Source organism: Sinocyclocheilus anshuiensis, unplaced genomic scaffold, assembly GCF_001515605.1.
Source record: "Sinocyclocheilus anshuiensis isolate Anshui unplaced genomic scaffold, SAMN03320099.WGS_v1.1 scaffold637, whole genome shotgun sequence".
In the NCBI taxonomy this organism is placed as follows: domain Eukaryota; kingdom Metazoa; phylum Chordata; class Actinopteri; order Cypriniformes; family Cyprinidae; genus Sinocyclocheilus; species Sinocyclocheilus anshuiensis.
In genome coordinates, this window is record NW_015539816.1 from 1,765,304 (window position 1) to 1,777,149 (window position 11,846).

Here is an 11,846-nt window from a genome sequence, read left to right on the forward strand (position 1 = left end):
ACATTTCTGTCACTAACAAAGTGGATGGTGAGCAAAGGTGGTGGTCACGTTTTGGAGCAGCACCTGGGTTTTGCAGATTGCTATGTATTCTTTGGCTGCTTATCTTTTTTCCCCATTATGTTTCTGTTGCCTAAAGATTCTTTGTTAGGATAAATCCAGATGATACAACATAATGCACTGCAAAATGTCCTAAGACAGGAGAAATGAAGATGCACTGTTCCAGCATTGGAAGACTGTATTTATAAGTGTTATACATGCAATGTTTTAAATAAAGAATTTGACATTTTGTAATTATTGTGTCTGTTTTAATTGAATGCCAGTATATAGGGTAAAAAATTAAAATGAATTAATTACAGTAGTATACTGATGAATTGGATTCTGATGAGTTTGCAACTGTAAACCAAATACAGTATGCTACTGTAAATCTTAATTACAGTAACTTACTGGCAAAAGTGTTGCCAGTAAGTTACTGAAAAAACCCTTTGAAATGTCTAACAGTGGAGTCACAGAGCGAGAACGAGAGAGAGATAGCACAGAATAAAAAATTGATCCCAGATTTCAGGAGGAGTACATCAGGCAAACACGACGTAGACAGCACTTCTCTGCTCGCTAACAAAAAGTGATGTTTTGAGGGATGCTGCACAGAGGCTCAGTGCAAACCAGCAGCAGAGAGAAGACATTTAAATACTACCAGACACATCAACACAGAGCCTGAGGCCTCTCCACCTCCTCTGTGTCCCGCTGTCAATCACTATTTGTGTGTGTGTGCGTGTGGGTGGAGATGAAGATGAGTGGGAGGAGTGAAGCTGACAGCTAGTGCCAAAAACATAAAAAACTTTAGGTCAGATGAGTTAGATTTTCTCTCCGCTTAAAATGAACGCAGTCCAAATATAAGTGTAAACAAAGGCCGAAACGAAAGAGAAACAACATAAAAGTGGCGTGCATTCTCCAGCACTCATGTTTCTCCACAAACCACGTCAAGCTGAAAACCAGACACCATTAATGTTAATCAAAATGCACAAACACACAACATTAGCAGCACTGCTGGTGCAGCAAAACTGGAAGAGATGCAGAAAAACGTGGAAAGAAACAATTAACTAAAAGTGAAAATTCTGTCATCATTTATTCACCCTCATGATGTCTTTCATGCCTGCATGATTTTTCTTTTTTTGTTCTGAGATGCACAAAATGGTAAATTATGGAGACTATCCATGATGTTAGATGTCAATGACACTGCAACATGGCAGGGTTAAATATTCACATATACAGTATGACAATGAAAAGAACTGAACTGTAAAGTTTCCATCTTTGTCTATTTTAATGTAACACATTACATACTTTAGATGTACACTATATTGTTTAAAATTTTGCGTTCAGTAAAATATTTTAATGTTTTTGAAACTTCTCTTACGTGCACCAAAAATGCATTTATTTGATAAAAATTCAGTAAAAAGAGTAGAAATTATTAGAATTTAAAATTATGGTTTTCTATAATAATACTTTTTCAAATGTACTGTAATTTATTCCTGTGATGGCAAAGCTGAATTTTCAGCATCATTACTCCAGTCTTCAGTGTCATTTGATCTTTCAGAAATCAGTATACTATGCTGATTTGGTACTCAAGAAATATTTCTTATTATTATCAGTGTTGAAACTGTAGTGGCATATGATATTTTTGTGCAAACTAGGATAATATTTTTTCAGGATTCTTTGGTTTTCATGCTTTAAAGCTGACAATTTAATGAAGATTATACAAATAAAATAAAATGAAAGCATGTGCTAAAATGAAAACGTGTTGTTGTTTTTTTTCTGTCAAAATCGTGCAAAGTATCTGACAATGTTATTAAAATTCACTAAACGACAGAAAATTCTGGTGGACAGCAAGATTTAGTGGTCACACTTTATTTTAAAGTCCAATTTTCACTATTAACAAACCATTAACTATGACTTTTGCCTCAAACTTTCAATTCGCTGCTTATTAATAGTTAGTAAGGTAGTTATTAGGGATTGGTAGGATTAGGGATGTAGAATATGGTCATGCAGAATATGTGCTTTATAAGTACTATTACACAGCCAATATGTTATTAATAGGCATGCTAATAAGCAAATAATAGTGAGAATTGGTCCCTATATTAAAGTGTTACCAATTTAATTTACATTTCAGTCTGCTCTTCAGTGTAATCATATAGTTTCTTAACACTTATAATATAGCGCTGTATGGAATATAGCGTTGTAACTTTAAGGTTGCTGCTTTATCCATGTTGGAGCCCTAAATACAAAACAACAACTCTGAAATCTCTTCAAACATCCTATGTGTTCCATGAATAATAATAATAAAAAAAGCAGTAATTCAGGTTTGGAACAACATGAGGGTGAGTAAATGATGACAGAATATTAATTTTGGGTAAACTACTCCCTGCAAGACTCAAACACACAAAACAACAAACAACTTCAGACATCTGGACCCCTGAAGCTGTTTCATTTAGCTGGTCTCTGACTTAAAGCCGCAGTACCCTGAAACTAATCAGAATTAATTACATTACTCAACCGCTGCAGGGCCAATCAGAGTGCAGAATGAACTACAACCGCTGAGGAGAAAATTCCCAGGATGCTCAGGATTCTGGCTAAGCTATGTGATGAGAAAACTGAACCTGTGTCTCATTGACCGCAACTGACCCTGGACAACCCAATACCTAGACACAACACTCCAATATCTCTCACACACAACCTAGGGCTTGAGAGGAACATGGAGGCAGGACAAAGGAGGACTGTCTTTGAAGGTGATATATTATTGAAGGTAGATGTCACAATTTGAATCTGGGAATAATTAAAAATGTGTGTAAGAGTGAGTGGCCTGACCAAACTATTTGTGACTAAGCTTTAATGGAAAACCAAAATTGTTCACCAAAATCATAGGGACGGTGCTTGCTGCTTTATTCATCATCAGAGAAATTGAATATTCGAGTTGTGGAAGTTGAAACCAGCTCTATATGAGAGCTCTCTGTCGCCGCTGGCTAACGGCACTCAGCTCAGTGAAAGCGCTGTATTGTGGGGGATTTCCAAAAGTCAGCAGAGTCCGACTGGTGCTCCAGAGTGCACTTACTTCAGCTCGACGCCAGCTTGTCCGCAGACACACACACAAAGGTGAAAAGACACAGACCACCTTGACATATCCAGACACACAGACGTCGTGGCGGTACAGATTGACACACACACTCATACGGCTGTCATTGACTACTAAAACACTGACCTGATTCACCATTCAGTACGTTTTCACACCTCAGCCAAAAATGCATACACATACCATATACTGTATGTCTGATGCTTATGCTACACCTCAACGCTGCATTCGGTAAGACTTACATACCGAGATTATGCATTATACATACAGGCTTCACAGAAGATGTTACCAAATGTTATATCAGTAATTCTGTATGTTAGTGCTCCATAAACAAATATACACCTGAATAATGGACATCCAAGGCTGTTTTAAATGTGTTTGAGGAGAAACTGTTCTGATCAAGTTTGGTTTGGTACCTTGTGGGAGGCATTTCATTTTAAATCAATGAGCCGTGAGCCCCCCAGAGCTGTCAGCACATTCACTGCAGAGATGCTGGACTGTCTCATACAGCTGGATGCAGTCTGACACATATTAATACCTTATTCTGCATGACTATATTTAGAACCCTTAATCTTGCATTTATACCTAAACTTAATAACCACATTACTAACTATTAATAAGCAGAAAATTAGGAGTTTACTGAGACAAAAGCTGTAGTTAATAGTTAGATAATACTGAGAATTGGTCCACAAACTAAAGTGTGACCGAGCACCAAATCAGCATATTATGAATTATTTCTGAAGGATCATGTGACACTGAAGACTGGAGTAACGGTTGCTGAAAATTCAGCTTTGCCATCACAAGAATAAATTAAATTTTAAAATATGTATTCAAATAAAAAACAGCTATTTTAAATGTAATATATCACAATATTACTGTTCTTACTATATTTTTGTATTACATAAATGCAGCCTTGGTGAACAGAGACTTCTTTCAAAAAACATTAAGAAATTTATGCCAACCTCAAACCAACCTCATATGAATTCTGAGACTAATAACATGAATGTATTATATAATAATAAAAAACATAATTATATAATGATTTTTGGCATAAAAGAAAAATCAATAATTTTGACCCACACAATGTATTTTTGGCTATTGCTACAAATATACCCCAGCGACTTAAGACTGGTTTTGTGGTAAAATCATCACAATTAAAAGAACCAAAGACTTGAACTACTTCAGTCTGTGTGTATTGAATTTATTCAATACACAAGTTTCACAATTTGAGTTGAATTACTGAAATAAATGAACTTTTCCACAACATTCTAATTTATTGAGATGCACCTGTACATATATATACATACACACACACACAGACACACACACACACACATACACACACACACACACACACACTCTTATATTAATTAAGTGGCCTAAAAACTGCGAAGAATCATAAATATTTTTCTTTGAAGTTATTATTAGTTTTAAGTTTTTCAGAAATCCTTAAAAAACTGAAAACTGTTACACATATTGGGTGACCACTACTGAGAAAAGATTCTTGACCCAGACTGTAAAATATGGAATATGTTTTCATGAACTTGATTAAGAAAATGAAATTAGGAGACCTACATCTGAATGTATTTCCTAGATCTGAATCTTTAGCTTTTCCTTTGATCGCTGATTTATCTGATACATATGGACTGTTCCAAACACTTTCTTCAATCAGCTGTGTTGTATTAGCAGGCACATGAAGCTTTTACACACACACAGCCAATATACAAACACACACAAAAAGATTGCCATATATGCGCAGGTCATATGCAAAGGCACTGAGAAACAAATCCATGCAGGATGTTACTTCACAAACACAGCTGTTAGAGGAGGTCAGGTGTGTAAGGAGGACCTAAGCTACACACGAGTGTGTGTCTTGTGTGTTTGTGGGGGTTAGTTGAAATCAGTGTGTGGTCAGTTGATATATGTTGTGCGTGTGTATATGGGAGTGTGGGCGTTTACACTGGAGGGTGAGAGGGAGTATGAGAGATACTGGAACTTCCTGTGAGGAGTAAATAGGTTGTGTCTTGTTTCCGGCAGTAATCCGTTCGCCCTAAACACAGGAAGGCAGACAGGCTAAATAAGTCATATTACACACACTAAAGCACAAGCTGGACTCCAGCCAGAACTCTTCTCTCATGCGTTTTCTCCTGTCAGAGTCTTATATCTTGTGCTCTATCTATCAAACTCTTGAACGCAAATACTGTTCATATATTATGAGGCACTGTCATCCTAGATGAAAACAGATAAAATGACGATCGGTCAATAGCTGCCTCACTGCTTTCTACAGTACACTACAAAAATCAATGAGATTGAATTAAAGACTGTCCTTTACGGATGTGTGTAGCATGATATAGAAAAAAAAACTCAAAACAAAACAAAACAAAACAACAACAATGACAAAATAAAAGATAAACAAACTGCCACCTTTGCCATCTGATGGGTGTTGTCCAAAACCACTGGTAGGTACTAGAAAAAAAAGAAAAAAAAAACTACATTTGACAAGTAACAAAGTTTGCTACCATTAACAAGTATATTCTGTATAGTATGAATGTGTGTAGTATGAATGATATCAGGGCATACTATATCCACCATGTTGTGAGGAACTGTGTCCAAAATTGCATACTGTCTAGGTAGGGTTGGGCCGATAGACAATGCCATCAACCATCGCCGATGGATGACAGACATCACGATGTTGAGCTGGCATTGTGATTCCTCAGCACCCCACCTTCCGCAACCTGCCGCATCCCAATACCATGCTCTGAAAGGAAATGAAGTGTACTACGGAACCCCTAAAGGGAATAAATACGAGATGGGAGGGCAGATGGGCATCAGGGAGCCGCTATTAATATGCAGGGCCTTTGAATGCACACTCGCTTACTTTCACTTTTGAGATTCGCGATCACACGCCCTCTGTGTATACTACGGAGTGGCAGTACTTACTACACATTTTACAAGACTGTTTGTCAGTGGTGCTCAGGATCTGCAAATCATTCGCCATCATCCTATCAGTCATCTCTCCTTACTCTGTTTATGTGGTAAGTGAAATGTTATCTACTGTAATGTGACAGGCAACCTTTAGCAAGTGGCTAACCGTGTCCCTTTACTGGCTTCGTAGATCGTGTTATTTGTTTTCCGTGCCTTTCTGAATATGGATTCATGCTTTGGGCCCCCGCTCCTCCACGATGTCATTGTCCATCACGAAGTTTCACTGTAGACATCGTCCAAAGCCAATTTGGTAGACATCGCCCAACCCTACTTAGTAGGTACTACATTTGGTTTGAAACTTACTTTTCAACCGTTAAAAATACAGTGGTGTGAAAAAGTGTTGGCCCCCTTCCTGATTTCTTATTTTTTTGCATGTTTGTCACACTTTAATGTTTCAGATCATCAAACAAATTTAAATATTAGTAAAAGATAACACAAGTGAACACAACATGCAGTTTTTAAATGAAGGTTTTTATTATTAAGGGAAAACAAAATCCAAAACTACATGGCCCTGTGTGAAAAAGTGTTTGCCCCCTAAACCTAATAACTGGTTGGGCCACCCTTAGCAGCAACAACTGCAATCAAGCGTTTGCGATAACTTGCAATGAGTCTGTTACAGTGCTGTGGAGGAATTTTGGTCCACTCATCTATGCAGAATTGTTGTAATTCAGCCACATTGGAGGGTTTTCGAGCATGAACCGCCTTTTTAAGGTCATGCCACAGCATCTCAATAGGATACTTGTGTTATCTTTGACTAATATTTAAATTTGTTTGATGATCTGAAACATTAAAGTGTCACAAACATGCAAAAAAATAAGAAATCAGGAAGGGGGCCAACAGTTTTTCACACCACTGTAAGTATGAATTAAAGTTCACCCAAAAATGAAAATTCTGTCATTAATTATTCACCCTCATGTCATTCCAAACCGGTAAGACCTTTGTTCATCTTTAGAACACAAATTAAGATATTTTTGATGAAATCCGAGAGCTTTCTGATCCTGCATAGACAGCAACGAAGCTAACTCGCTCAAGGCCCAGAAAGGTAGTAAGGACATCGTTAAAATAGTCCAACTGATATCAGTGGTTCAACCTTAATTTTATGAAGCTATGAGAATACTTTTTGTTCGCAAAGAAAACAAAAATAACGACAGTTTCTTCTCTTCCGTATCAGTCTTAGACGCGTATTCATGAGAGTACCATAATGAGCCACCATACTGCATGTTGCAGTTTCTCCCATTCAAAGTCTTGGTATATATTCGTGGACGCACTGCTTCCATAATTGAAACTGTACTATTCAATGAGGTCATTGTCATATTTGTAAAGAGCAGAAAACAGAAACTGATGTCTAAGGTCACATGACAATGCCAATAGGGCAGATATAGCACGTCCAGACTGTATTCATATTATACACATGCATACCTAAAAAAAAAAAAAAAACTTTATTAATGGTCAAGAAGTAAGTTCTTCATCAAATGTAGTATATACTCTGACAGTATGAGAATTCAGACACAGCTAGAGTGTAGACTAGACAGATAAGAGAGATGAGAGGAAATAGAGAAGGAAATCAACAGATGAACGATCAAAGCAGCAGAGAGATGAAATGATTCAAATTAAAACATTAGAGTGACAGATTTACAAAGAAAGCTAGAGAGAATGTAACTCTTGCAAGCTGGGACCGGCTCCAGGGCACATGTGGAGGGGCGGATGAAGGGGTCTACAGAGATGATTTTAGGGATCTGTGAGGACTGTCAGACAGGGCTGCAGGAAAAACAAGGGTGTTTGGACACCGGGTCAAAAACGAATACGCTTGCGCCCACGCACACATGAGCTAGATGCACATTCATACTGGAATAACGGCACACGGTTTACTCCCACAGTGTTCACACATGTGTATGGGGGAGGCAAAACAAGCTTGCTGTGTTAGTGAGGTCAGAAAGCCCCGATACTGTCCAGAAAGCGTCTCTGCGTGTGTGTTAGTGTGCATACAGTTAGATATTATCCAGGACGAGGTACTGGGCTCCAGGCAGAGGGGAGTGGGTTGACCTGAGGGTGGGTTACGGGTTCAGAGGTCAAAGGTGAAGTGCCATAACTTTGTCTGTGTGTGTGTTAATGACGGCCTGGAGCCACTGATGCAATTTAACAGTGTGCATAAATGTGCATTACCCATCTCTTTTCAAAAACAAAAAGAGACACAGAAAAGATGTCTTCGGCTCCAGATGTGTCAGTACGGAGATTTAGTTTGGTCTGTGAATGTAATGTAATGAGAAATTTAATAAGAAACAACAGTGTTAAAGATAAAAAGGAAGTAATTTTTAAACAGCCTAGAAAGATTCAAATTTAATGACCATCACATAAAAAGTAATAACATATATTCCTTTCACCTTGAATACATGTGAGTTTAAATTCCTTAATTATTATTTTCGAAAACATCATGACTTTGTTGATCACATGATGTGACTTTGATTTGGTGGACAAATCTGATCAAATATTGAAAATACATTAACAAAATAATGCTTATTTAAAAAAAAAAAGTTAATTACATGTACAACATAAATGATATATTTTCAAGTCATTACATGTACAAATTATATTTTTTAATGTATAGTTTTTATTCATGAATAAAGCTGGACCAATAAAATTGTCATGTCATTAAACCACCTTTATTCTCTTGGTGGAATGACTGAAATCTTATATGGCATAATAAGTAATTTTAACAAATATATGACAATACAGTAACAGTATATGTAAATAAATAGTTGTTTTTGCAAGAAATACAATCCCGAAATGTTTTATGCATCACATAATCATGTCTTACTGCCCATTTTCAATAATCTACTGACTTAAATACTTAAGTCAGTATATATATATATATATATATATATATATCATTAAGCCTGTCATCAGTGCAAAAAAGCATATTTATGTATCTAGAGTTAAAATGAATTACTCTAAATTAGTAATGCATTGTAAATATGAGTAGATGAGCCACATAAGCCATCATAAACAGCCGATATGCACAGCTGCATTTGTGACTGCAGAGTCTCTACCAGTTGATGTATTTTAACATTAATAGCATACTGTCATACCACCCAGTCCTAAGCTGCATACTGAGGATGAGCAGAATGAGAAGGTTTAGAACAGAAAGAAAGAGATCAGAGCTGAAGCCTTTCTTTGTAGAGTTATGATAAGTAAACAGGACTCAAGCTGAGCTGAAGCAGAATGAATCCCTGATAGTGTGTGGGGTGGAGGAAGTCAAAGGTCACAGGTCCACTACTGCAGTATTAAGAGCACATTTACCACACAATTAATCAAATCTTCAGTCAGCCACTAACACCACTGCCCTTTGAAGGACCTCAGAACATCTGAAAACATCTTACACTACATACATACAGATAACACAAACATCACTAATACTATAACTCCCACTTCTGGGCCATTTACATCCATCTCAGGTAATCTGATCACAAATGGTCACACAAGACAGATTGTTGTTTACAGTTGCTAGTAACATGCATCTCTTGTGATCGGATTTCCAGGGGTCTCTGATTTTGTTACTATATACATCACTTGTCAGTGTGCCTGTGTGTTGTTAAAGCGCTGGGTAATAAATCGCCATTAACAATATCCATAACAAACATTTAAGTCATTTTCAATATTTAGCTTACATCTAGATGATCGAGTGCATGCTGCTAAAAAGTCTGCATACTCTGTGTTTCTGTATGAATGAGAGATTCATCATTCAAGTACATGTAACGGCGATCTTCTCAAGGAATATCATATAACCAAGATATGTTTTCATCCATGTTTTAATTCATACAGTACACGATTTCTGTTGTGCAGCACCTTATTTGACCACTAGATTACTAGATAACATTTTTGATAAGAAATTTGTATTAAATCATAAAACAAACCAGTTACAAGGAATGCATTTCATTCCGTATTAATGGTATGAAATATATATTGTCATAAATATCACCAGTGAATGATATAGAAAAAATATTGCGATAATATTTTTGGCCATGTCGTGTCTTGGTGGCACCATTCAAGTTTCTTCGCTAAATTTAAAAATCTACTTAAATAATACAACTCTGCTAAATAACTCCAGTGCTTCTTTACCTAAAAAACATGTTTGACACCATAATTGGAGTGTTTTGAAAAAAATGACATTTAGTATGAATATGATTACACACTCAGTATGCTGGGCTGTCAGGTAACGGGAATGGGTGAAAGAGAGCACTCGTTGACAGCTCTTCTTGACCACAACACCCTCTACAGCAAACACACTCTCACATGCACACATTCCCCTGCCAGGGCTGCACACCAGCCGTACCAGACTCAAGGGCATGAATAAGCTGCCCACCTTTCCTCAGCTTTGTGTCAGCTTATTAACTTTAAGCTGTTCTTAGTTGGAACCATCTTAGTGGGAAAGCAGAAGCCAAAGAAACCCAACCTGTCAAAACTTACAGCCATAGTCAACAAATCAGTGCATTACTGTCATTAACTAAAGCTACAGCCAAGCCCATAGCTTTAGCAAGGACACAGTCACCTGACAACTCCTGTTTTAAAAGATATATTATCCAGTCTGTGAATTCTCCACTGAACACAAGATGGACAAGCAATGTTGAAATACATAAATAAACACTAATAAATGCGTACCATAAGGCCTTTATACTTCAAAATAAAATAAATCCAATATGGCGACCAAGGGAAGTGAAGTGATCCATAAACTTAGCTTAGCTAATATCAAACTGTATTGAAATCGACCATTATGAGTACCTAAGTATCAATAAAAATAGTTCAAACTATGCTAAAATATATTATAACCAATAATTAGTTTCTGTTTATTTTTATTCTTATTACAGTATCATGCAGTAAGTTTAGCAACATGTCAACATCAAACTCTACTTTTTTTTTTTTTGCTGCCAGTGTAGAGTGCTCCAAATCTGTCACTTATGAGCTTCCATTATAGTTGGGATCATGCTATCTGTGTAGGCAGTAGACAGCAAACTAGTTTTGGGAACAGAGCTACAGACTCAGTGCAGCACGGTGAGGCCTGGTTGGATGGGCGCCTTTATTAACAGTATGCAGCTTTCCCGTACTACGCCCCAGGAGGGTGAGTGAGGTAACCATAGACCTGAAGAATGAGCCTGTCTCATGCCAGTATTTTTAATAAAACAATTTCATTCTCCGGTTTCAGAAATCCAGCATACAAATATCAGAGGAAAAACATCAAATGGAAAATAAATTGAAATATAATAAACAAGGGGAGAGAGGAAGAAAAATAACTCATTTTATTTATTACCTCCGGAAAATCAGAGATCCTGTTATGGCCGATGTTTAGAGTGCAAACAGAAACTAGCATTATTTTCTCAAGGCTGAATGCAGACATTTGATGTCCCACAGAGAGCCTTGTAATTACAGAATATCGACTTTTGGAGGCACACACACACACACACACACACACACACACACACACACAATGTTAGTAGGATGTAGCCATTTCAAAAACTAAGCATTTACTTCTGCACCCAGCAGCAGCAACACACACACACACACACACACACACACACACACAGAGAGTGGGTAACATGTAACATCAAGACAATCATGCTCATGGAGCACTCCAAAACGTCAAGAGACAAACTTCCATTAAACACTTCATGAAGTATTTACAGGTGCATCTCAATAAATTAGAATGTCGTGGAAAAGTTCATTTATTTCAGTAATTCAACTCAAATTG

At 37.1% G+C, this 11,846-nt stretch overlaps 1 protein-coding gene across 2 annotated transcripts in view; it reads right to left on the bottom strand.

Annotated features, from left to right (window-relative positions):
* scfd2 (sec1 family domain containing 2) overlaps positions 1–11,846 on the bottom strand; it is a 134,511-nt gene that overhangs the window by 94,041 nt on the left and 28,624 nt on the right. The gene's annotated exons all lie outside the window — the stretch shown is intronic.